This window comes from Hemitrygon akajei, chromosome 29 (genome assembly GCF_048418815.1).
Source record: "Hemitrygon akajei chromosome 29, sHemAka1.3, whole genome shotgun sequence".
Classification (NCBI taxonomy): Eukaryota; Metazoa; Chordata; class Chondrichthyes; order Myliobatiformes; family Dasyatidae; genus Hemitrygon; species Hemitrygon akajei.
Window position 1 is genome coordinate 47,940,098 of NC_133152.1, and position 23,914 is coordinate 47,964,011.

Genomic DNA, 23,914 nt, shown 5'->3' on the forward strand with positions numbered 1-23,914 from the left:
TCTCTGGAGTCTGTGTCCTCTGGTCTTGGACTCTTCCATCATGGAAACATCCTCTTCACATCCACCCTATTGAGGCCCTTCACCATTTGATAGGTTCCAATGAGGTCACCCCTCATTCTTCTGAATTCCAGTGAATACAGCAGGCCCAGAGCCATCAAACACTCTTCACATGACAAGCCATTCAATCCTGGAATCATTTTCATGAACCTCCATTGAACCCTCTCCAGTCCAAGACAAGGAGCCCAAAACTGCTCACAATACTCCCAAGTGAGGCCTCACCAGTGCTTTATAAAGACTCAACATTACATCCTTGATTTTATATTCTAGTCCTCTTGAAATGAATGCTAACATCACTTTTGCCTTCCTCACCACGGACTCAACCTGTAAATTAACCTTTAGGGAATCCTGCACAAGGATTCCTGTGTCTCTTTGAACCTTAGTTTTTTTATGTATTTCTCTCCATTTTGAAAATAGTCACCCTTTTATTTCTTCTACCAAAGTGCATGATCAAACACATCCCGACACTATTCCATCTGCCACTTCTTTGCCCATTCTCCTAATCTGCCCAAGTCCTTCTGTGGCCTCTTTACTTCCTCTAAACTACCTGCCCCTCCACTTATCTTCATATCATCTGCAAAGTTTGCAACAAAGCCATCAATTCCATCATCCAAATTGATGACATATAACGTAAAAACAATTGGTCCCAACACAGACCATTGTGGAACACGACGTTACCAGCAGCCAGCTAGAAAAGGCTCCTTTTATTCTCACTCTTTGCCTCAGCTACTGCCTTATCCATGCTAGAATCTTCCCTGTAACACCATGGGCTTGTAGCTTGTTGCAGCCTCATGTCAGGCACCTTGTCAAAGGCCTTCTGAAAATATAAGTATACAACATCAACCGATATGTGGAAAATTAAAAATAATCACCTACTCTCACAGACTTGTTTCTTGCAAAAGTCTGTGATCTTTCTACAAATTTGCTCCTCTAAATCTTGTGGGCTGTTTATACTATAATCCTATTAAGGTGGTCATACCTTTCCTATTCCTCACTTCCACCCATAAACCCTCAGTTGATGATCCCACCAGTCTGCCCTGTCTGAGCTGTAGCATTTCCCCTGACTATAATGCCACCCTTTGCTCTTTAAACCCTACCACTCTGTTGCATCTAAAACAATGGAACCCCAGAACATTGAGCTGCCAGTCCTGCCTCTCCTGCAACCAAGTTGCATTAATGTCTACAATGTCATAATTCCACATACTGATCCATGCCCTAAGCTCAACTCATCCGCCTTTCCTACAATATACCTTGCATTGAAATATATGCAGCTCAGAACGTTAGTCCCACTGTGCTTGACCTTTTGAATTCTCTTACCTTTTCATGTAGGCTTAACAATGTCTTTCTCCACAACCTTTCCACGATCTGCTCTGGCACTCTGGCTCCCATCCCCTGCAACTCTTGTTTAAACCCCACCATGCAGCATTAACAAACCTTCCTGCTAGGAAATTCGGCCCCCTTGAGGTCAAATACAAAACATTCCTTTTGTACGAGTCTCACGTTCCTTGAAAGAGAGCCCAATGATCCAAAAATCTGAAACCCCCCCTCCTACACCAACTCATTAGCCATGTGTTAAACTGTATGATCTTCCTGTTTCTAACCTCACTAGCACATGGCACGGGTAGCAATCCTGAGGTCATAACTCTGGAAGTCCTGTCCTTTAACTTGGCACCTAACTCCCTGAACTCACTTTGTGGCACCTTGTCACCCTGCCTACTCATATAATTGGTACTGACGTGAACCATGACCTCTGGCTGCTCATCATCCCACTTAAGAATGCTGTGGACTCGATCCAAGGTGCTGCCGACCCTGACACCCGGGAGGAAACTTACCGTCTGGGAATCTCATTCTTGTCCACAGGACCTCCTTTCTGTTCCTCTAACTCACAAATCCCCTATCACTACAGTTCATCTCTCATCTCTTCTCTCCTCCCCCCCCCCCCCCCCCCCGAACTACTTAGCCATTCTCAGTGCCGGAAACCTGCTCATGCAGCTTCTCCCTGATAGGTTGTCCCTCCAACGGTATCCAAACCAGTATCCTCATTACTGAGGGGAATAGTCACAGGGGTACTCTGCACTGGCTGCTTATTCCCTTTCTCTCCTGACAGTCACCCAGGCACCTGCCCCTGCCGCTTAGGGGTGACTACCTCTCTGCAGGTCCTGTCTCTCACCTTCTCAGTCTCCCCTGTGAGCTGAAGGTCATCAAGCTGAAGCTCCAGTTCCCTAACTCAGTCCTTAAGGAGCTGTGCTTCATGTAGATGTAGTTATCATGGAGAGTGGAGGTCTCCCAAAGTTTCCACATCTCACACAAGGAGCATACCACTAACTCTGTACACATTCACAGTGCACCAGCTATGTACTAACAGGAAATAAAACACTTACTTACAGTCTGAGTCTGTGCTTGCCCAAGCCTTTTCTCACCGAAGCCTGTTGAGCCAAAGCAAGACCACTCTAACCCTGCCTCACTCCAACAATGACCGCTCTACCTACACCTCTTAATTGGCTAAAACAATGACTCAATCCCGATGAGGCTTGTAGTTTTCACATTGCTTCCACCCTGCAAGATGGTACTCTCTCCCTCACTACCTCAAACAGTGACTCACTCCCAACAAGACTTGACTCGCTCTCAATGAAAAGGTGTGACATGTTGTGTGTTCAGAGATGCTCTTCTGCACACCACTATTGTAATGCATGGTTATTTGAGTTTACATCACCTTCCTGTCAGCTCAAACCAGTCAGGCCATCCTCTGACCTTCCTCAATAACAAGATGTTTTTGCCCACAGAACTGCCACTCACTGGATTATTTTTATTTTGTTTTTTGCATCATTCTTTTTTTGTGGCATGTGAAAATCCCAGTAGTTCAAAGTTTCTGAGATACTCAAACCACCCAGTCTGACACCAACAATCATTCCACAGTCAAAGTCAGTTGGATCACACTTCTTCCCCATTTTGATGTTTGGTCTGATCAACAACTGAACTTGACCATGTCCGCATGCTTTTATGCATTGAGTTACTGCCACTTGATTGACTGATGAGATATTTGCTTTAATGATCAGGTGCACCTAATATTTGTTGTATACTTTAATAATAAATTTACTTTGAACTTTGAAGGTGTTAAAGACACAGACTTTTAAAATAGATAGATAGATAGATAGATAGATACTTTATTCATCCCCATGGGGAAATTCAACATTTTTTTTTCCAATGTCCCATACACTTGTTGTAGCAAAAACTCATTACATACAATACTTAACTCAGTAATAATATGATATGCATCTAAATCACTAACTCAAAAAGCATTAATAATAGCTTTAAAAAAAGTTCTTAAGTCCTGGCAGTTGAATTGTAAAGCCTAATGGCATTGGGGAGTATTGACCTCTTCATCCTGTCTGAGGAGCATTGCATCGACAGTAACCTGTCGCTGAAACTGCTTCTCTGTCTCTGGATGGTGCTATGTAGAGGATGTTCAGGGTTTTCCATAATTGACCGTAGCCTACTCAGCGCCCTTCGCAGAGAAATTCCAGAGTTTCAGTGTCTCCGCAGCTGAATGAGACTATCAGTTTTAGAGACAATTGGTACTCATTCAGCTGAGATCAGAATGAGGTGTGATCCAGTTTTTGGTGACGGACACTGCCGATGCTCGTTCAGTGATGGATGCTGCGTAACAAAAACAATGCAATCTTTCTGTGTTCTAGAAATGTTGTTTCCATACATCTATTTGGAAGCAAATCACATGTGGACTGTTGTATTGAACTTGGGTTTAATTAGCAGAGTTGTGTTAGAAATGCAGATGGTAAGGATTAATTGTGCCTTGAGGGAAGATATGGACTGGAAGTCTCCACAGGCCTGAGATGTTGCCAAAAGCTTCCACTGGGCTCCACAGCCCAGACGTGGTAGTTTTATAACAGTTCTGTGGTGGTTCAAGCTTCCTCCTTCTCCTATCAGTGTAATCTCAAATCATTACTAAAATTATTGATGTACAGAACAAGGACTCTTCTCCTTCAGTCCATCAGCCCTACTTGGACACAGGCCACCAACACCAGCTCACCAGAATCTTCTGCCCTGGGCCCATCTGTCAGTCTGTCAAGCTGCAGCCCCTTGAAGATTCTCTTCTCCCAGGAACGAGGTCTTTGGAGCTTCTGTTGGCGTTTCTGTAACTCTTGGATGTTGCGAGCCCCATGCTTGACCCTCCTCCTTTCACAGCTGGGCTTGGGACAATCCATGGCAGAGTTAACAAAAACTCGATATCACAGAATCCATGTGGGAAAAGTTAACTGTGAAAGGAACATACATTTGAGTCTATATTTGACTATATTTGAACATATAGTTGTAAGAGAATGGACCATGTTATAAGAAGGATCTGTGTAACTTGTGTTATCCGTGATGTGTCTACCCCCAAGTCTATAGATGCTCAGTGAAGAGTATCCTAACTGGTTGCATGACAGCCTGGCACAGAAGCACAAATGCCCAGGAACAGAGGAGTCAAAAAGAATTGGGACACCATGCTACATAGCAGTTAGTGTGATTCTATTACACCTTGGGGGATCGGAGTTCAGAGTTCAATTTTGATGCCCTCTGTAAGGAGTTTGTACATTCCTTCCCGTGAGCACGTGGGTTTCCTCCGGGTGCTCTGGTTTCTTCCCGCTGTCCAGAGGTGTACTACTTAGTAGGTTAATTGGTCATCGTAAATTTTCCTGTGATGAGGCTAGGGTTGTGGGAAGAGTGATTATTTGGGCCAGAAGGGCTTGTTTTGTGCTGTATCACTAAAATAAAATAGCGTATCTCCAGAAAGTGGTAGATACAACCCAGTCCATCACAGGCAAGGCTCTTTGGTTGATTTTCCTCTTCTTTCTGCAGGGTATCAACCCAAAAAGCATCCCTTTCTCTCCACCCCTTACTCGTGCAGATGCTGCTCAACGCACTGAGTTCCTCCAGCAGTTTATATTTCCCCAGGATCCTGCATCAGGAGTCTCTTGTCTCCAATCTACCTGAACCTCTTCCCCTCTCCCCTCTCTCTGGCTCTGTAAACCCCTCCTCTTTTTACCCCACCTGCATCCCAATCTTGCTCACCATCCACGACTGACTTATAGAGAAGCATGAATCAGTTTGGACTTTATTCTCTGGAACGTAGGAGACTGAGGGGAGATTTGATAGAGGTATACACAATTATGAGGGGTATATATAGGGTAAATGCAAGATGTCTTTTTCCACTGAGGTTGGGTCAGGCGAGAACTAGAGGTCATGGGTTAAGGGTGAAAGGTGAGATTGTTAAGAGGAACCGGGGGGGGGGGATCTTCACTCAGCATGGTGTGAGTGTAGAGCGAGTTTCTGGCGGAAGTAGTGGATGCAGGTTTGATTTCAACATTTAAAAGAAGTTCAGATACATCCATAGATAGGAGGGCTTATGAAGGGCTGTGGTCCTGGTGCAGGTCAATAGGACTAGGCAGAATAACAGTTCAGCACAGACTAGATGGGCTGAAGGGCATTTTCTCTGCTGTCGTGCTCTATGACTCTAAGATGGGGTCATCTTTGCCTCGTATGTTGAAGTGCTTTCCTGAAGCCCCTATCTCAGTAAGGAACCTTTTGCTAACTGCTCGAACGTTCCCCATGTTGCTGACAGCAGACTGGCTGATTTGAATGCTAAAGGCTTTGTATCCTTCTGTTAAGTGCGTAACTCTGCGCTAAATATAGTTTGATGTTCCTTAATACATTTCCCTCAACGTTAAGGCTGGCGACGTTATTTCCAATTCCGTTGTTAGATGTTGCTGCGACTCCTGAGGTGATGAAATGGGTGGAGGGCATGGTGATGTTCATGGGGTGACGTTGAATGGGTTGTGGTGTGCTGTGGACTTCCTAATGTAGGAAGGTGAGTTGAGTTGTGAGCTGTGGTACTGCTTATTATAATTTTCCACCAATCTACTGTTGAGAGAATTTATTAAGATTCAAGATTCGAATTTATTTATCACACACACACAGTGAATATTTCATTTGTGTTAATAACCAACACCCGAGGATGAGCTGGGGGCAGCCCACAAGTGTCTCCACACATAGCATTCCCGCAATGCTCGGCAGAACAACGCAGAACACAACAAGCAAAAACCAACAGCGGCAAAACAAGCCCCATTCCTCCCTTCCTCACGCATCTGTACATCTCTGTATGTCCTATCTGTCACTCGCTCAGCCTCCGGAAAGATCCGTTCTCAGCCAGTTCCAGCTTCAGCTCCTTAACGCAGATTGTTAGAAGCTGCAGCTGGGTGCACTTCCCGCAGAGACACTGGAGATCTCCCACATCCCACAAGAGGAGCATTCCACTATCCTGCCTGGCATCCCTTCTGTTCTAACTGAGTAAATGTAAAGTGTGGGGGTGGCGGGGAGCTCTACCTACAACTTTTTTTTGGCCTTCTGTAGTACATTAGTAATTTTATATATTGCACTGTTCTACTGCTGCAAAAAACCCCACAAATTTCATGACATATGTAAGTGATGATAAACCTGATTCTGATATGGGTCTCCATTGTGGACTGAGAGTGGGAAGGGGGCAGGGAGAGAGGAATCATGTTTGAGAAAAATGGAAGGGAGAGGGGAGGGAGCAGGAAGCACCAGAGAGATAGTCTGTAATGATTAATAAACCAGTTGTTTGGAATTATATAACCTTGTCTGGTGTCTCAGGGCTGGGTGTGCATGCATCCATGCCACCCCCTGCTCCTGGCATGCGTACTCTGCCAACCCGCGGTGCTCCACTCTCATCGTTCCAAAAATCTTTTGCTCCTGCCAGATTTACAAACTTGTTCTCCGCACCATGTTGACAAGTACTGTGTTGTGCAAAAGTCTTAGGCACCCTAGGAGGGGTGGGACAGTACTCAATCTTAGATAGATAGATAGATACTTTATTCATCCCCATGGGGAAATTCAACATTTTTTCCAATGTCCCATACACTTGTTGTAGCAAAAACTCATTACATACAATACTTAACTCAGTAATAATATGATATGCATCTAAATCACTAACTCAAAAAGCATTAATAATAGCTTTAAAAAAAAAAGTTCTTAAGTCCTGGCAGTTGAATTGTAAAGCCTAATGGCATTGGGGAGTATTGACCTCTTCATCCTGTCTGAGGAGCATTGCATCGACAGTAACCTGTCGCTGAAACTGCTTCTCTGTCTCTGGATGGTGCTATGTAGAGGATGTTCAGGGTTTTCCATAATTGACCGTAGCCTACTCAGCGCCCTTCGCTCAGCTACCGATGTTAAACTCTCCAGTACTTTGCCCACGACAGAGCCCGCCTTCCTTATCAGCTTATTAAGACGTGAGGCGTCCTTCTTCTTAATGCTTCCTCCCCAACACGCCACCACAAAGAAGAGGGCGCTCTCAACAACTGACCTATAGAACATCATCAGCATCTCACTGCAGACATTGAATGACGCCAACCTTCTTAGGAAGTACAGTCGACTCTGTGCCTTCCTGCACAAGGCATCTGTGTTGGCAGATTCATATCAAGAAATGCAATAGAATTTATGAAAACTGTCCATAAATAAAGACTGACAAAGAATGAACCACTGTGCAAAAGCTGCAATGTGCATTTGAGAGGGAACAGCAGAAGTGAGCCAGGTGAACAGGCTTAGAGCCTGTTTTGGGAAAAGGATGTTTAAACTCTTGTAAAAAGCTAAGATAGTGCTCTAGTGTAATGGTTAACACTAGTCCAAGAACTCTTGAAGTATGTCAATCAGTTACAATCTTTAATTCTGTTTTCTTGCAGGATTTTTAACTGTGGCCAAGGGATTTGTTTGAATAATGTTCCGGAGCAGAATTGTATGTTGGATTCAAGCAGGCAGTGTGGATGCTTTCAGGATCCTGATGTGAGTAGATCTTTTCTCCGCATTGCCTGTGTATGCACAGAGTTTTTTGTAAACCCCAACACCGTCTTTTCTTAATGGCTGCAGAGTTTAGAAAAATGAGGTAGGATTATATTGAAACATAAGATCTAAGAAAGCATGACTGGGTAGAGGTTGATGTTTCCCATGAGGAAACATTGAATTGAATAGAACTTTATTCTTATTGCTCAGGACAATGAGATTGCAGTGCCACTCCAGTCCATGCAAAATAGATATTTACAATACATGCAGTACGGCTTAATTTTAAATCCCATATTTACATGCAACAAGTGACTTCAATGGTCCGTAACACTCGCAGGCCATCAGCAAGCTGGGGTGTCGCATTATTCAGCTGCACAACAGCCCTCGGGAAGAAGCCGTTTCTCAGTCTTACTGTCTTGGCTAAGATGTTTCTGTATCTCCTACCAGATGGCAGGAGATTGAACAGACAGTGTCTGGGATGGGATGGGTCTTCAATGATGTTCCGAGCACGCCGTAGGCATCGCGAGTTGTACATTGTCTCTACGTCCAGTAGTTGAGTCCCCAGTGGTGTGCTGAGCCGTCCCAGTCACCCGTTGGAGTGCTTTGTGATCTGTCTTGCTGCAGCTAGATCCGCACTGTTATCCTGTATGTCAGTATGCTCTCTCTCATATAAAAGTTGGCCAGCGGTTTTTGGTCAGACTAGCTCTGCTTAAGCACCTCAGGTGGTATAGTCACTGTTGTGCCTTCCCTACTATCGAGGTGTGTTGACCGACCAAGGGAGCCCCTCGGTGATGTTCATCCCCAAAAACTGAATAGCGGGGCTTGATCGGGACCTCTTGCCTTCCTGAAATCAATTATAATTTCTTTTGTCGTCTTGATGTTGAGTGATTGGTTATGGTTCCTGCACCAATTGGACAGTTACTACACCTCTCTATATGTAGGTTCGATATTGTTTATGATTATGATCACCACAGTGTGTTGTCTGCAAATTTGCGAGAGTCTAGAACTGCCAGACTGGGTAACAGCTTCTTCCCTCAGGCTGTGAGACTGATGAACACCCTGTCACCACTGAGGTCTGGTCACTAGGACAGTGAGATGTTTACTGTTTACCTGTGCTGTGCACTATATGCACTTTGAATTATATTTTATTAAATTATTTGTGATAATATTTTAGTTTATATGTTGCGTGGGTACACTGTGGTTTGGAGGAATGTTGTTTAGTTTGCTTGTGTATAGTCGGATGACGATAAACTTGATTTTGAACTTGAGAGTGAGACTGACAAGGCAACGCGCAGTCGTGGGAAGCTGAGGACCCAGGGAATTTTGCCCTGCAGAGAATGGTGAATCTCTGGAGTTCTCTAGCCCTGAGGGTTGTGGAGACTATATCAATGGGATGTTGAAAGAGGTGATGGATAAATATTTGAAAGTCTGAAGAAATGAGCACTTTGGCATGGAAGAATATGAGCCAAGGTCATGATCAAAGAGCAGCCTTGGTCATGTTCAAACTTCAAAATATATGTATGTCACCATATACGACCCTGAGATTCCTTTTCTTGTAAGCATTCACTGTAAATACAAAGAAAACAAAAACTGCAAACAAAATAATAAAAACAAAAAAAGCAATGAAGATTGAGAACACAAGTTGCAAAGTCCCTGAGAGTGAGTCCATGGGTTGTGAGGACAGTTCAGTGTTGGGGTGAGTGAAGTTGAATGAAGTTATCTCCTCTGGTTCAAGAGTCTGATGGTTGAGGGGTAATAACTGTTCCTGAACCTAGTAGTGTGGGTCCTGAGGCTCCTGTACCACCTTCCTGATGGCAGCAGTGAGAAGAGAGCATGGCCTGGGTGGTGGAGGTCCCTGATGGCAGCAGTGAGAAGAGAGCATGGCCTGGGTGGTGGAGGACCCTGATGACGGATGCTGCTTTCCTGCGACAGTGCTCCATGTGGATGTGCTCACTGGTGGGGAGGCTTTACCATCCTCGGTTTAGTAATGGGACAGAGTTGACGAAGTGTCCAAACAAAGATTGTGTGCTTTGGGAAGGAGGGAATTATTGAAGCTCTCCTCAATAACCCCTGCCTCCAAGTGCATGAGCACATTCCAGCCTTGGATAAAGCTTTGCTTTTTGTTATTCCTACGTGGGATGTGGACATCAGAGCCAAGGCCAGTGTTTATCAACCTCGAGAAGCTGAGCTTTCGCTGAGCCCTTGTGATGCAGTGCTGTTGGGATTTCAGTCAATGACGATGAAGAGCTGGTGGTAAATTTTTGAGTTAGGTTGGGTTGGGCATTTGTGGCCTTGCACAAGTGAGGCTGCCCCATGTTTTGTGGAGGAATGACCCAACTTGGACATCCAAGGAGGTTTGATGGTTGTCTGCTAGGCTGGTTACTCAATTTTTTTTGTTCTTGGTGTCCAATGCGCACATCACTGATGTCCTTAGATTCAGATTTATTTGTAATGTGTGTAATGAAACAGACAATGACTTGTCATTTGCACTAACAACCTAAGGCTGAGCTGGGGGCAGTCTGCAAGTGCTGTACATTCCGACGCCAGCATAGCATGCCCGCAAAGTTCAACCCCTTTCCTCCCTCCCACCCACTCTAACCCCAGGCAGGCCACCTCGGTTCTTCCAGAGGACTCGCGGACATGCAAGGTGGGTGTTTCCTCCTGTACCCGCCCATTATACTCCCACCCACCCACTGACCCTCTCGCTACTCCACCTGCTCCTAATCTCACTCCCATCGGTCTCTGCTTGCCTCAGAGAACAGACCATCTGCTGCTGGACAATCCTGACATACCAGCAGCTTTTGGGCTCCTGGTCGTTTGCCTTGGGGTAAGGTAGGTGGGCAGACAGCAGTGGTGCACGGCACAGATAAACAGTAAACAGCTCGGTGTCCTGGTGACGAGACGTCAGTGGAGACAGGGTATTCATTAGTCTCACAGGCTCAGGTTTCTTAGCTGTTACCCAGACTGACAGTCCTAGTCCCAGTGCTCCTGTACCTCCTTCCTGATGACAGGGATTCAAAGAGATTGTGGGATGGGTGGTAGAGATCCTCAACAAGGCTCTCCGAGCCCCTCGTCCACAATACCCCATAAATGTCACACGTCCAATCAGAATCAGCTTTATTATCAATGGCATATGTTGTGAAGTTGGGGATGGGGTGAAGACCCTAGTGCCTTCATCGACAGTTTTTTTTTACTGTCTCTTGTCCTTACTAGTTTGTAGTCTGTAGTTTTTACTGGTCCCTATAGGGATTGGCATCCAACCCGTTGAGTTGGATTGGGAACTCAGCTGCTGGGTAAATAGTGCTGTTGTGCCTGTGTAAATCTGTCCTTGAACACTGACAATCACAGCCATTTATATCTACATCTGAAGTTATGACCGTGCAGTTCATGAAGTAAGTGAAGCAGACGCTCGGCTTATTGTCTCATGCTTGGGCAGTCACGGTATTGATTTCAAATTCTGTTTCTAAATAAACCACTGAGGCTTTCCCCAGTTTTCTGTCCTAGTCACTGCCCTCGTCAGCGTCTGTCCTGCCTTTTTTAAATAAGAGTATTCACCAATACATCGTTAAAAGCAGTTACTTTCCCCAAGCAGTAAGGCTGATCAACACCTCCACCCACTAACCCCCCACCCCCTCCACACCCCCAACCACCACTACTTTATCATTTCCTGTCAGAGTCACCTTGTGTACAGACACTCCTGTGTCGAGCATCACTTTGTGGACATACAATCAATCTATGTATACAAGCTATCTTATGTATTTATATTTATTGTGTTTTTTTATTATTGTGTTCTTTATCTTATTGTGTTTTTTGTGGTTCATCATATTGGGAGTAACAATTATTTTGTTCTCCTTTACTCTTGTGTACTGGAAATGACATTGAACAATCTAGAATAGTGAATGCAGTAATCAGGTCTTCATACACTACAGGTTCAAATCAAACTACAGTGGCCATTGACAACACAATTTGATGAAGCTGGCGCATAATTTTAAGACAATTGGATGAAAATATGTGGGGTGTCGGAGGTTAAGTTCTTTACACAGAGATTGGTGGGTTGTGGAATGCCCTGCCAGGGGTGGAGGGTTGGTGGTACAGATAGAGACATTAGACATACTTAAGAGACTCCGAGATAGGCACATGGATGATAGAAAAAATGGAAGGCTCTGCGGGAGGGAAGGGTTAGATTGATCTTGGAGTAGGTTAAGCATTGACACAATGACCTGTAGTATGCTGTAATGTTGCATGACCTGTGTCTTAATGCACTCGAGCCCCAATGTCTGTACCACTGATGCATTAGGTCCACCTTCATGTGTGAATTCCCTCCATCTGAGGAATGGTACAGTAGTGCCACGCCATGGGCAGTGTGGACTTTAAAGATCAGATGGCAGGCCAGAATAGCACATTCAGTGCAAAGGTGTTTATTGGGTGTGAGGTATAAACAAAATAGAAAAAATGTGAAAATATTTGGCAGAGTGTTCTATGCACACAGCACTCTCTATCTCTGACATCCCCCCTACCCCCTATATCTTCCTGCAAACACCTTAAAATGTGAGCGGTAGAGTCCAAGACCAGGAATCGCAAACTTCAAATATTTTTTAAACTGAGAATCAGCACGGAATTGGCCCATCGAACCGCACCGCCCAACGATCACCCAATTTAACCCCAGCTTAATCACGGGACAGTTTACAATGACCAATTACCCTACCAGCTGGTATGTGTTTGGACTGTGAGAGGAAACCGGAGCACCTGGAGAAAACATACAAACTCCTTACAGGCAGTGGTGGGAATTGAACCTGGGTTGCTGGTGTTGTAAAGCGTTGTGCTAACCACTACGCTACTGTGCTGCCCACATGGGTCACGTCATTCAGTATAGATAGACCACACAACATAGGAGCAGAATTAGGCTGTTTGGCCCAACGAGTCTGCTGCACTTTTCAATTATGGCTGATTCATTATCCCTCTCCATCCCATTCTCCTGCCTTCTCCCCATAACCTTTGACACTCTGACTAATCAAGAACTGTTCAATCTCAATTTTAAATAGACTGAATGACTTGGCCTCTACAGCTATCTGTGGCAATGATTCACCATCCTCTGGCTAAAGAAATTCCTCACCTCTATTCTGAAGGGATATCCCTCTACTCTGAGGTTGTGGCTTCTGGTCCTGCATTCTCTCATGATTGAAAATGTCCTCTCCACATCCATTCTATCTAGGCCTTCCAGTATTTAATGGGTTTTAGTAAAATCCTCTCCTTGTTCTTCTAAACTCCAGCGAGTACAGCTCTGGAGTCATCAAATGCTCCTCATATGTCAACCCTTTCATTCAGAGGATCGTTATTGTGAACCTCTGGACTCTCTCCAATGCCATTTCTTAAAATAAAGGGCCCAAAACTGCTTACGATACTCCAAGTGCAATCTCAGCATTACATGCTTCTATTTACAGTGTTTACGGTATGTACAGTGCAGAGTACATCAGCTAGAAATCTTGTTAACATTAATAAAAAACATGAGTTTCTGCAGATGCTGGAAAGTGCTGGAGGAACTCAGACAGCATCAATGGAGGGGAATAAACAGCCAGTGTTTTCGGCTGAGATGCACAGTCCTGATGAAGGATCTTGGCTCAAAATGCCTACTGTTTACCCAGTGACTTAGCCTTGTGCAATGAATTCCAGATTCACCACCCTCTGGCTAAAGAAATTCCTCCCCATCTCAGTTCCAAATGGATGTCCTCTATTCTGAGGCTGTGACAAGTAATGTGTATCTAGAGGAGATAGGTGAGGGGAAAGTATTGCCCTGAGAGGAGAACTCGTCTGCTCAGCATACATTCCCTCAAAGAGAGAATTTGTAGAGTGCTTACGAGATGGCTTTTTAGAACTAAGGAAAAGGCAATTCTGGATTGGGTATTGAACCAAATTTGATTAGGGGGCTTAAGGTAAAAGAACCCTTAGGAGGCAGTGATCGTAATATGATACAAATCACCCTGTAGTTTGAGAGGGAGAAGGTAAAGTCAGATCCATCAGTATCACAGTGGAGTAAAGGGAATTACAGAGGATTGATAGAGGAGCTGACCAAAGTTAATTGGAAGGGGACACTAGCAGGGATGACAGCAGAGCAGCAATGGCTAGAGTTTCTGGGAGCGATTCAGAAGCCACCGGATAGATACAGATTCACTTCACTGTTCAAGAAGGGAGAGAGGCAGAAGAAAGGAAACTATAGGCCAATTAGCCTGATGTCAATGGTTGGGAAGATGTTGGAGTTGATTATTAAGTATGAAGTTTTGGGGTACTTGGAGGCACATGATAAAATAGGCCATAGTCAGCATGGTTTCTGAACAGGGAAGTCTTGCCTGACAAACCTGTTGGTATTCTTTGAGAAATAACAAGCAGGACAGACAAAGGAGAATCAGTGGATATTGTTCACTTGAATTTTCAGAAGGTCTTTGATAAGGTGCCACACGTGAGGCTGCTTAACAAGAAAAGAGCCAATGGTATTACGAGTAAGATTCTAGCTTGGATATAAGATGGGCTGACTGGCAGGAAACAGAGTGGGAATAAAGGGGCTACAGTGACTGGAGGTATTCCGCAGGGATTGCTGTTGGAACTGCTTATTTGCATGATGGAATTGATTACTTTATTGCCAAGTGTGTAGGCAGAGGGGCTCAGGTGTTGGTGTGGGGTGGAGCATTTTTCCTCTTTCTGGGTTGGGATGTGCCAGAAGTTTAGTGACCATCTCCTGCAATGCCCCTGAGCACAGGCACCTGTCAAACACCAGAGACCGGGTTGAATTTGTGCCAGAATCAGCTTTATTATCACTGATGTATATCATGAAATTTGTTGTTTTCCAGCAGCAGTACAGTACGATACATAAAATATACTATAAATTGTGATAAATATCATATACAGTATAAATGCTGTACTCTGTAGGTATAGATATAATGTAATTTAATTAGATAGCCAGAGATAAAATTAAGTAAGTAATGCAAAATGAGAGCAAAGATATTGAGGTAATGTACGTGGGTTCAATGTCCATTCAGAAATCTGGAGGCAGAGGGGAAGAAGCTGTTCCTGAAACACTGAGTGTGTGTCTTCAGGCTCCTGTACCTCCTCCTCGATGGTAGCAATGAGAAGAGGGCATGTCCTGGGTGATGGGGGTCACGAATGATGGATGTCACCCTCTTGATGCATCGCTTATTGAAGACATCCTCGATGCTGGGGAGACTGACTGAGCTTCCAACGTTCTAAAGCCTATTCTGATCCTGTGTAGTGGCCTCTCCGTAGCGATGCAACCGGTCAGAAAGGTCACCATGGTTAGAATGTCATGAAGTTTGTTGGTTTGTGGCAGCAATACAGTGCATTACAAACAATACAAGTTGCAATAGGATATGTAAACAAGTAGTACAGAAAGAAAGCAAACTGTTGAAGTATTGGGTACACTTTATTCCATCTACCAAAGTGCACGACCGTACTCTTCCCTACAATACACTCTATCTGCCTCTTCTTTGCCCATTTCCCCCAATTGGTCAAAGTCCTTCACAGACTCCCTGCTTCCTCAACACTATTTGCTCCTCCATTTATCTTCATGGCTGTTCCTGAAATGCTGAGTGTGGGTTTCATGCTCCTGTTCCTCCTCCCTGGTGATGGCAATGAGAAGAGGGCGTGCCCTGGGTGGTGAGGGTCCTTAATGATGGGTGCCGGGTGTCTCTGTGAAACAGTAACACAGCTGTTTGAAAGCTGCCGAACAGCAGCTGTAGAGTGAGCCGACGGCCCTGTGTGTTCCTGCTCCGAATGACGTGCGTGGTATTAAAATGTAATGATAGTGGGAGAGGAATCTGTGACAGTAATTACTCGCTCGTGACATACTTGTGTAAATGAACAAAGACTGTGCGTGACCTCCAGAGGCACGTTATCTGCTGCCAAAACATTCTCTGAAACCACTGAAAAGGCCTGTTTTTCAGTTTATCACAGTTGAACTAAGCATCTATTGACATTAGAAACAGGGCAACGAATCTGAAATCTCTTGCAACCAGTTGGCTTTTGGCTGTCGAACAGAAAGGGTTGGTCTCTTGCAGAAGCCTCCCTAAAATGAGACAGCTGGCTCCATGCTGGGTAATTAATGCTTTGTTTCCCGATTTTTAAATGGCCGAAGCTTTTAGCAGCTTGAGTGTTTTCCTGATTCCTGGAGCCACATGAGGTAAAGTTTTATTTTCCCTTTTGGCGGTTGTCCAGACAGAGACTGCTCGCTTGGTTTCTGTCCAACTTCTTTGCATTTCGTTGCCGGAGTGCTCTATCTTTCAGCTAAGAAGGATTTGATTTTATCAATTCGTATGCTAATTATTCCTGTCAAATTATATTAATTATTTTAATGATGGAAAGGATATTTCAGCCCTTTGTCAAAGCAGAAAGTAGTACATTCCACTTTTGCTTTGGTGTACACACCTGAATTGTGTAGTGTGTCGGTGTGCGGGTTGGAGAGGGTCCAGAAAAGGATCACAGGAATCATTCCGGGAATGAAAGGATTAAAACATGAGGAACGTGCGATGGCTCTGGGCCTGTATTCACTGGAGTTTAGAAGAATGAGAGGGGATCTCATTGAAACTTATCGATAATTGAAAGGCCCGGATAGAGTGGATGTGGGGAGGATGTTCCCTATAGTGGGGGAGTCTAGGACAGGCGGACACAGCCTCAGAATAGAGGGTTGTCTATTTAGAAAAAGAGGAACTTCTTTAGCCAGAGGTGGAGAATTTGTGGAATTCTTTGCTGCAGACGGCTGCGGAGGCCAAGTTAATGGGTATATTTACAGTGAAGGTTGATAAGTTCTTGATTAGTCAGGATGTCAAAGGTTACTGGGAGAAGGCAAGAGAATGGAGTTTAGAGGGATAATAAATCGGCCATGATGGAATGACAGGGCAGACTTGGGCCAAATGGCCTAATTCTGTTCCTTATCTTGTGTCTCATTTGGTAAGGGAGTGCTATGTGTGAGTGCGCGGCATAGTGGTGACAGCAAGCACCAAGTGTAGGTTTATAAAACAAATTTCACCACATACTCCTGGTGGCCACTTTATTAGGTACAGGATTGACCTAACATACTGTGTGCATGTTCATAGTTTTCTGCTGTTGTGGCCCATCCTCTTCAAGGTTCGACATGTTGTTCATTCAGAGATGCTCTTCTGCACACCACTGTTGTAGCCTGTGGTTATTTGAGTTACTGTCACCTTCCTGTCAGCTTGAACCAGTCTGGCCATTCTCCTCTGACCTCTCTCATTAACCAGTCATCCTGACCCAGTCTGGCCATTCTCCTCTGACCTCTCTCATTAACCAGTCATCCTGACCCAGTCTGGCCATTCTCCTCTGACCTCTCTCATTGACCAGTCATCCTGACCCAGTCTGGCCATTCTCCTCTGACCTCTCTCATTAACCAGTCATCCTGACCCAGTCTGGCCATTCTCCTCTGACCTCTCTCATTGACCAGTCATCCTGACCCAGTCTGGCCATTCTCCTCTGACCTCTCTCATTGACCAGTCATCCTGACCCAGTCTGGCCATTCTCCTCTGACCTCTCTCATTGACCAGTCATCCTGACCCAGTCTGGCCATTCTCCTCTGACCTCTCTCATTGACCAGTCATCCTGACCCAGTCTGGCCATTCTCCTCTGACCTCTCTCATTGACCAGTCATCCTGACCCAGTCTGGCCATTCTCCTCTGACCTCTCTCATTAACCAGTCATCCTGACCCAGTCTGGCCATTCTCCTCTGACCTCTCTCATTAACCAGTCATCCTGACCCAGTCTGGCCATTCTCCTCTGACCCCTCTCATTGACCAGTCATCCTGACCCAGTCTGGCCATTCTCCTCTGACCCCTCTCAATAACCAGTCATCCTGACCCAGTCTGGCCATTCTCCTCTGACCCCTCTCATTAACCAGTCATCCTGACCCAGTCTGGTTATTCTCCTCTGACCTCTCTCATTAACCAGTCATCCTGACCCAGTCTGGCCATTCTCCTCTGACCTCTCTCATTAACCAGTCATCCTGACCCAGTCTGGCCATTCTCCTCTGACCTCTCTCATTAACCAGTCATCCTGACCCAGTCTGGCCATTCTCCTCTGACCTCTCTCATTAACCAGTCATCCTGACCCAGTCTGGCCATTCTCCTCTGACCTCTCTCATTAACACGGTGTTTTCACCCACAGAACTGCCGCTCCCTGGATGCTTTTGTTTCTCGCACCATTCTCTGTAAACTCCAGAAACTGTTAAATGTGAAAATTCCAGGATTTTTTGAAATATTCAGACCACTCCATTTGGCACCAGCTATCATTCCACAGTCAAAGTCACTTAGATCACATTCTTCCCCCATTCTGATGTTTGGTTTGAACAACAACTGAACCGCTTGTCCGTGTCTTCATGCTTTTATGCATTGAGTTGCTGCCACGTGATTGGCTGACTAGGTCTTTGCATTAACGAGCTGGTGTAGTGTGGGTGAGTGACAATAAACCGGACTGTGATTCTCGTTCTGACTTGCTCGTTTGAGGAAGGAAGAGGATGGCTTTGGAAGGACTTGCCCTCTGTCAGGACAGACTTTCAACCTTGCCCGGGTTCAGAACTGCTGGAGTCAAGTGTCTGTTATGAAAGGTGTGGACACTGGCTGAATTTCAATGCTTTGATGGTCTGCATAAGACCGTACACTGTCCTTTGGAAAAGGTGTAGAACAGGCTTCCCAGAATGCTGCTTCGACTAGAGGGACTGGCGCGCAGTGAAGTGCATCGTTTGCGCCAAGTCAAATGAACAAGGATTGTGCTGGGCGATCCGCAAGTGTCTGCACGCACCTCACCCACAAGTTACTAAGCCTAACCTGTACACGTTTGGAGGAATCCAGAGCACTGGGAGAAACCCACACAGTCACAGGAAAAACGTGCAAACTCTTTCCAGACAGCGTTGGGAATTGAACCTGGGTCACTGGCTCTAAAGGAGTATTACACAAGCCATCTAATGAGACTCAATTCAATCAGATTCCGGAGAGAGAGAGCTAAAGATTAGCTTTCTTTGTTGCATGTGCATGGAAACATACAGTGAAATGTGTCATTTACATCAAATTAAATCACTGAAGGTTGTGCTTGGCAGTCCACAAGTATTGCCACACTTCTGGCATCAGCCTTGCATGCCCACCTTCCTAACCCGACCCGTGTGGTACGTCTTTGGACAGTGGGAGTAAACTGGAGTGCCCGGAGGAAACAAGAAGAATGAACAAACTCCTTTCAGGCAACGGGGGGAGGGGGATTGAACCCCATTCGGTGATTGCTGACTCTGTAAAGCCATTTAATGAGATTGCGACTGGGTCAGTGGCATTCCAAGGCTTTGCTACCATCGCCTTGTCCTGCTCCTGAATGACCCTCCTCCTCTTCCAGGAGGGTAGGGTCCGCTGGCTAGGTCCTCCTCCACCAGGGAGAACGTCCCTCCTGGATTCGGCTTGCCATGGGGTGGCTGGCTGTGCAGAACAATCGCAGAGGGTGGTTGCTAATGTAATATACGGTCACTGCTTTGAGAGCAAACTCCCAGCTCTCAAAGCAGTGACCGTATATTACATTAGCAACCACCCTCTGCGATTTACTAGTCCTGATGAAGGGTCTCGGCCCAAAACGTCAACAGCGCTTCTCCCTATAGATGCTGCCTGCCCTGCTGCGTTCCACCAGCATTTTGTGTGTGTTGCTTGAATTTCCAGCATCTGCAGATTTCCTCGTGTTTCCCAGCTCTCTAGTGCAGGAATCACACAGACTGCCAAACAGAAAAAACAGTGGATGTTGTTCCTTTAATATTTTTGTTTCCGACTACTCATCACCGTGGACAACTCGCAGATGAAGGGTCTCTGCCTGAAATGTTGACTGTTTATTCGTCTCCACTGATGCTGTCTGACCTGCTGAGTTCCTCCAGCATTTAGTGTGTGTTGCTCTGGATTTCCAGCATGTGCAGAATCTCTTGTGTTTAAAATTCAGGGCTTCCTGGATTAGAACTTCCATCTGCTTTGCATCACTCTAATTATTATCCACTTCTTCTGTATAAGTGTAATGTTGGCAGGTGTCCAAAAATGAGCACATGTAGTCCTGGAGCTCTCCACTGCGGTTTGGCCTGTGGGAAACTGCTCAAAGTCTGATGTGAGGTTTGGTCTGGGTTATCAACCTTCTCCTGCCTGCAAGGGGCACCACAGTAGAACAGCAGTTAGCGCAATGCTTTTACAGATCAGGGCGTCGGAGGTCAGAGTTTAATTCTGTAAGTTTGTACGTTCTCCCTGTGACTGCATGGGTTTCAATCAGGTGCTCTGGTTCCCTTCCACTGTCCGAAAACGTATGGGTTAGTAGGGTAAATGGTCATTGTAAATTGTCCTGTGATTAGGCCAGGGTTAAATCGGTGGGTTTGTTGGGCGGTGTGGCTCGTTGGGCCCAGAGGGCCTGTTCTGTGTTGTACCCCTAAATTAAAAAAAAGAATAATACAAAAATCTCGGAGTCACCGGTGGTGCCGAGTGTTTGAAAAACCTCTTCCACCGCTCTCTGACTCTAGTTGAAGGTGAGATCCCCAAGGGCATGTTAGCACCTCCTGAGTCCTGGACACTGGCACATGGGCATGTTAGCGCCTCCTGAATCCTGGACACTGGCACATGGGCATGTTAGCGCCTCCTGAGTCCTGGACACTGGCACATGGGAATGTTAGCGCCTCCTGAGTCCTGGACACTGGCACATGGGCATGTTAGCACCTCCTGAGTCCTGGACACTGGCACATGGGCATGTTAGCACCTCCTGAGTCCTGGACACTGGCACAGAGATCAGCACAGAGCAATGAGGGGTGAGTGAGCTATTAAGAGGCACAAGTTGTTAATACAAACAACACATTTCACTGTATGTTTTGATCTGGATGTGATAAATAAATCTGAATGTGAGAATGGGGTAGACAGCCAGCACCTTTCCCAGCGTGGAAATAGAATAACTTTAATGTGATTGGAGGAAAGTATGGGGGGGGGGGGATGTCAACAGTATGTTTTGTTAGACACAGAGTGGTGGGTGCATGGAACATGCTGCCAGGTATGATGCTGGAGGAAGATACATTAGGGACATTTAAGACTCTTAGATAGGCACGTGGATGAGAGGGTTAGGTTGACGTTGGAGTAGGCTGAAAGGCTGGCAGAACATTGTGGGCCAAAGGGCCTGTACTTTTTGTTCTGTGTTTCAGTGTGACTACAAATACAGTGTTTGCTTGTATACAGTGAAGACAAGACTTGTTTGGATTGTAAATTTGTTTTTTGCAATGCTGTGGTACATGGTTCTCTGACCAGCTCTGTGCAGTGCCCCTCCCTTTGTTCACTAGGAGTTATTTACAGATTGAAAGGAACAATGCTCCTGAGAGGGAATGGCTTAAAACACTTCTCAGGGAAAGACGAGGGCTCTGGGTGATAAGCCTAAAGGTTATAACTGACAATAACGAAATCCTGTTACTGCAACATCTACACAGTGCTGCTTTAGGGTTGGGCAAGTTCAGAGGGCACTGTCTGAGAATAGAGGGACATCCCATTAGAACAGAGATGAGGAGGAATTTCTTTAGCCAGAGGGTGGTGAATCTGTGGAATTCATTGCCACAGGCAGCTGTGGAGGCTGACTCATTGGGTATATTTAAAGCAGACGTTGATGTGTTCTTGAATCGTCGAGGTGTCAAAGGTTATGAGGAGAAGGCAGGAGAATGGGGTTGAGAGGGACAATGAATCGACGGTGATGGAATGGCAGAGCAGGCTGGATGGATTGAGTGGTCTAACTTCTCCTATGCCTTGTGGTCTAATTGGGGATATAGATTAGACCATTAGACAGAGGAGCAGAGTGAGGCCAAGTGGTCCATCGAGTCAGCCCAGGTGCCTGTTTTCTGGGCCCAATACGTGACTTATTCCCACCTCTCAGGCAGCTCACTGGCCTCTGTGAGTTTGTTTAAACATCAGTTCCATTTCCCATATGCCACAGGACTGCGGGTGACTCTGTAGTAACATTGGATATTGTTCCCTTGTTATTTTTCCGGGAATCCTCTCTGTAAGATACATTCAGAAAGAGTATTCGGATGTATCGTGTTTCCCTCTTCCTCTTTCAGTTCAAGTTCGATGCTCTGGGGACTTGCCCATGGTGACCTCTGCCTTCCCTGGTGTTCTCTCCTGCAATGGGCTCTAGTTCTCTGTCTGCTGCAATGCCTCTGGAGTTTAGAAGAATGATGGGGAATCTCATAGAAACCTGACAAATACTGAAAAGCCTTGATAGAGTGGATGCAGTGAGGGAGTCTAGGACCAAATAGAGGGACATCCCTTTACAGCAGAGATGAGGAATTTGTTTAGCCAGAGGGTGGTGAGACTGTGGAATTCATTGTCACAGACAGCTGTGGAGGCCCACTCATTGGGTATATTCAAAGTGGAGGCTGATAGATTCTTGATTAGTCAGGTTGTCGAAGATTGCAGGGAGAAGGCAGGAGATTGGGGTTGAAGAGGATAATAAATCAGTCATGATGGAATGGTGGAGCAGACTTGAGCCGAATGCTGTGATTGGGCTCTCGTCACACTGAGGTATTGCTCCTGGGCAGGCGGTGGGAACCCACTGCAGCTGTGCCATCCACAGCCTCCTCGTGCTTTGGCAATTCTGAAAGAGTGTGACTTGTTCCACTCGGGCTCTTTGAGTCCTCAGGAGGTAGGGAGACCAAGCCAGACGGAATAGACTCTGACACTCTGACGGAGGCTGTGTTGTGCACTTCCTTCTCTTGCTGCTGGGTCTTTGGGTAGTCTTATTAAAACTCCGTATCAAAAGAGGCCTCCACAACCCTCTGTGGCAATAAATTCCAGAGAATCACCACCCTCTGGCTAAAGAAATTCCTCATCTCTTCCTTCTATTTTGAGGCTGTGTCCTCTGGTCCTAGACTCCCCCACTATAGGAAACATCCTCTCCACATCCACTCTATCTGTGTCCTCTGGTCCTAGACCCCCACTATAGGAAACATCCTCTCCACATCCACTCTATCTGTGTCCTCTGGTCCTAGACTCCCCCACTATAGGATACATCCTCTCCACATCCACTCTATCTGTGTCCTCTGGTCCTAGACTCCCCCACTATAGGAAACATCCTCTCCACATCCACTCTATCTGTGTCCTCTGGTCCTATACTCCCCCACTATAGGAAACATCCTCTCCACATCCACTTTATCTGTGTCCTCTGGTCCTAGACTCCCCCACTATAGGAAACATCCTCTCCACATCCACTCTATCTGTGACCTCTGGTCCTAGACTCCCCCACTATAGGAAACATCCTCTCCACATCCACTCTATCTGTGTCCTCTGGTCCTAGACTCCCCCACTATAGGAAACATCCTCTCCACATCCACTCTATCTGTGTCCTCTGGTCCTAGACTCCCTCACTATAGGAAACATCCTCTCCACATCCACTCTATCTGTGCCCTCTGTCCTAGACTCCCCCACTATAGGAAACATCCTCTCCACATCCACTCTATCTGTGTCCTCTGGTCCTAGACTCCCCCACTATAGGAAACATCCTCTCCACATCCACTCTATCTGTGTCCTCTGGTCCTAGACTCCCCCACTATAGGAAACATCCTCTCCACATCCACTCTATCTGTGTCCTCTGGTCCTATACTCCCCCACTATAGGAAACATCCTCTCCACATCCACTTTATCTGTGTCCTCTGGTCCTAGACTCCCCCACTATAGGAAACATCCTCTCCACATCCACTCTATCTGTGTCCTCTGGTCCTAGACTCCCCCACTATAGGAAACATCCTCTCCACATCCACTCTATCTGTGTCCTCTGGTCCTAGACTCCCCCACTATAGGAAACATCCTCTCCACATCCACTCTATCTGTGCCCTCTGTCCTAGACTCCCCCACTATAGGAAACATCCTCTCCACATCCACTCTATCTGTGCCCTCTGGTCCTAGACTCCCCCACTATAGGAAACATCCTCTCCACATCCACTCTATCTGTGTCCTCT

General features: G+C 45.8%; 1 protein-coding gene across 15 annotated transcripts in view; it reads left to right on the forward strand.

The window, feature by feature from the left end:
- Positions 1–23,914, forward strand: part of LOC140718497 (polyhomeotic-like protein 2) — a 257,941-nt gene that overhangs the window by 18,033 nt on the left and 215,994 nt on the right. For all 15 annotated transcript variants that reach the window (XR_012096706.1, XR_012096703.1, XR_012096702.1 and 12 more), the window contains exon 2: positions 7,815–7,914. The gene's annotated coding sequence lies outside the window, so the exon portion shown is untranslated. The remainder of the gene's footprint in view (positions 1–7,814; positions 7,915–23,914) is intronic.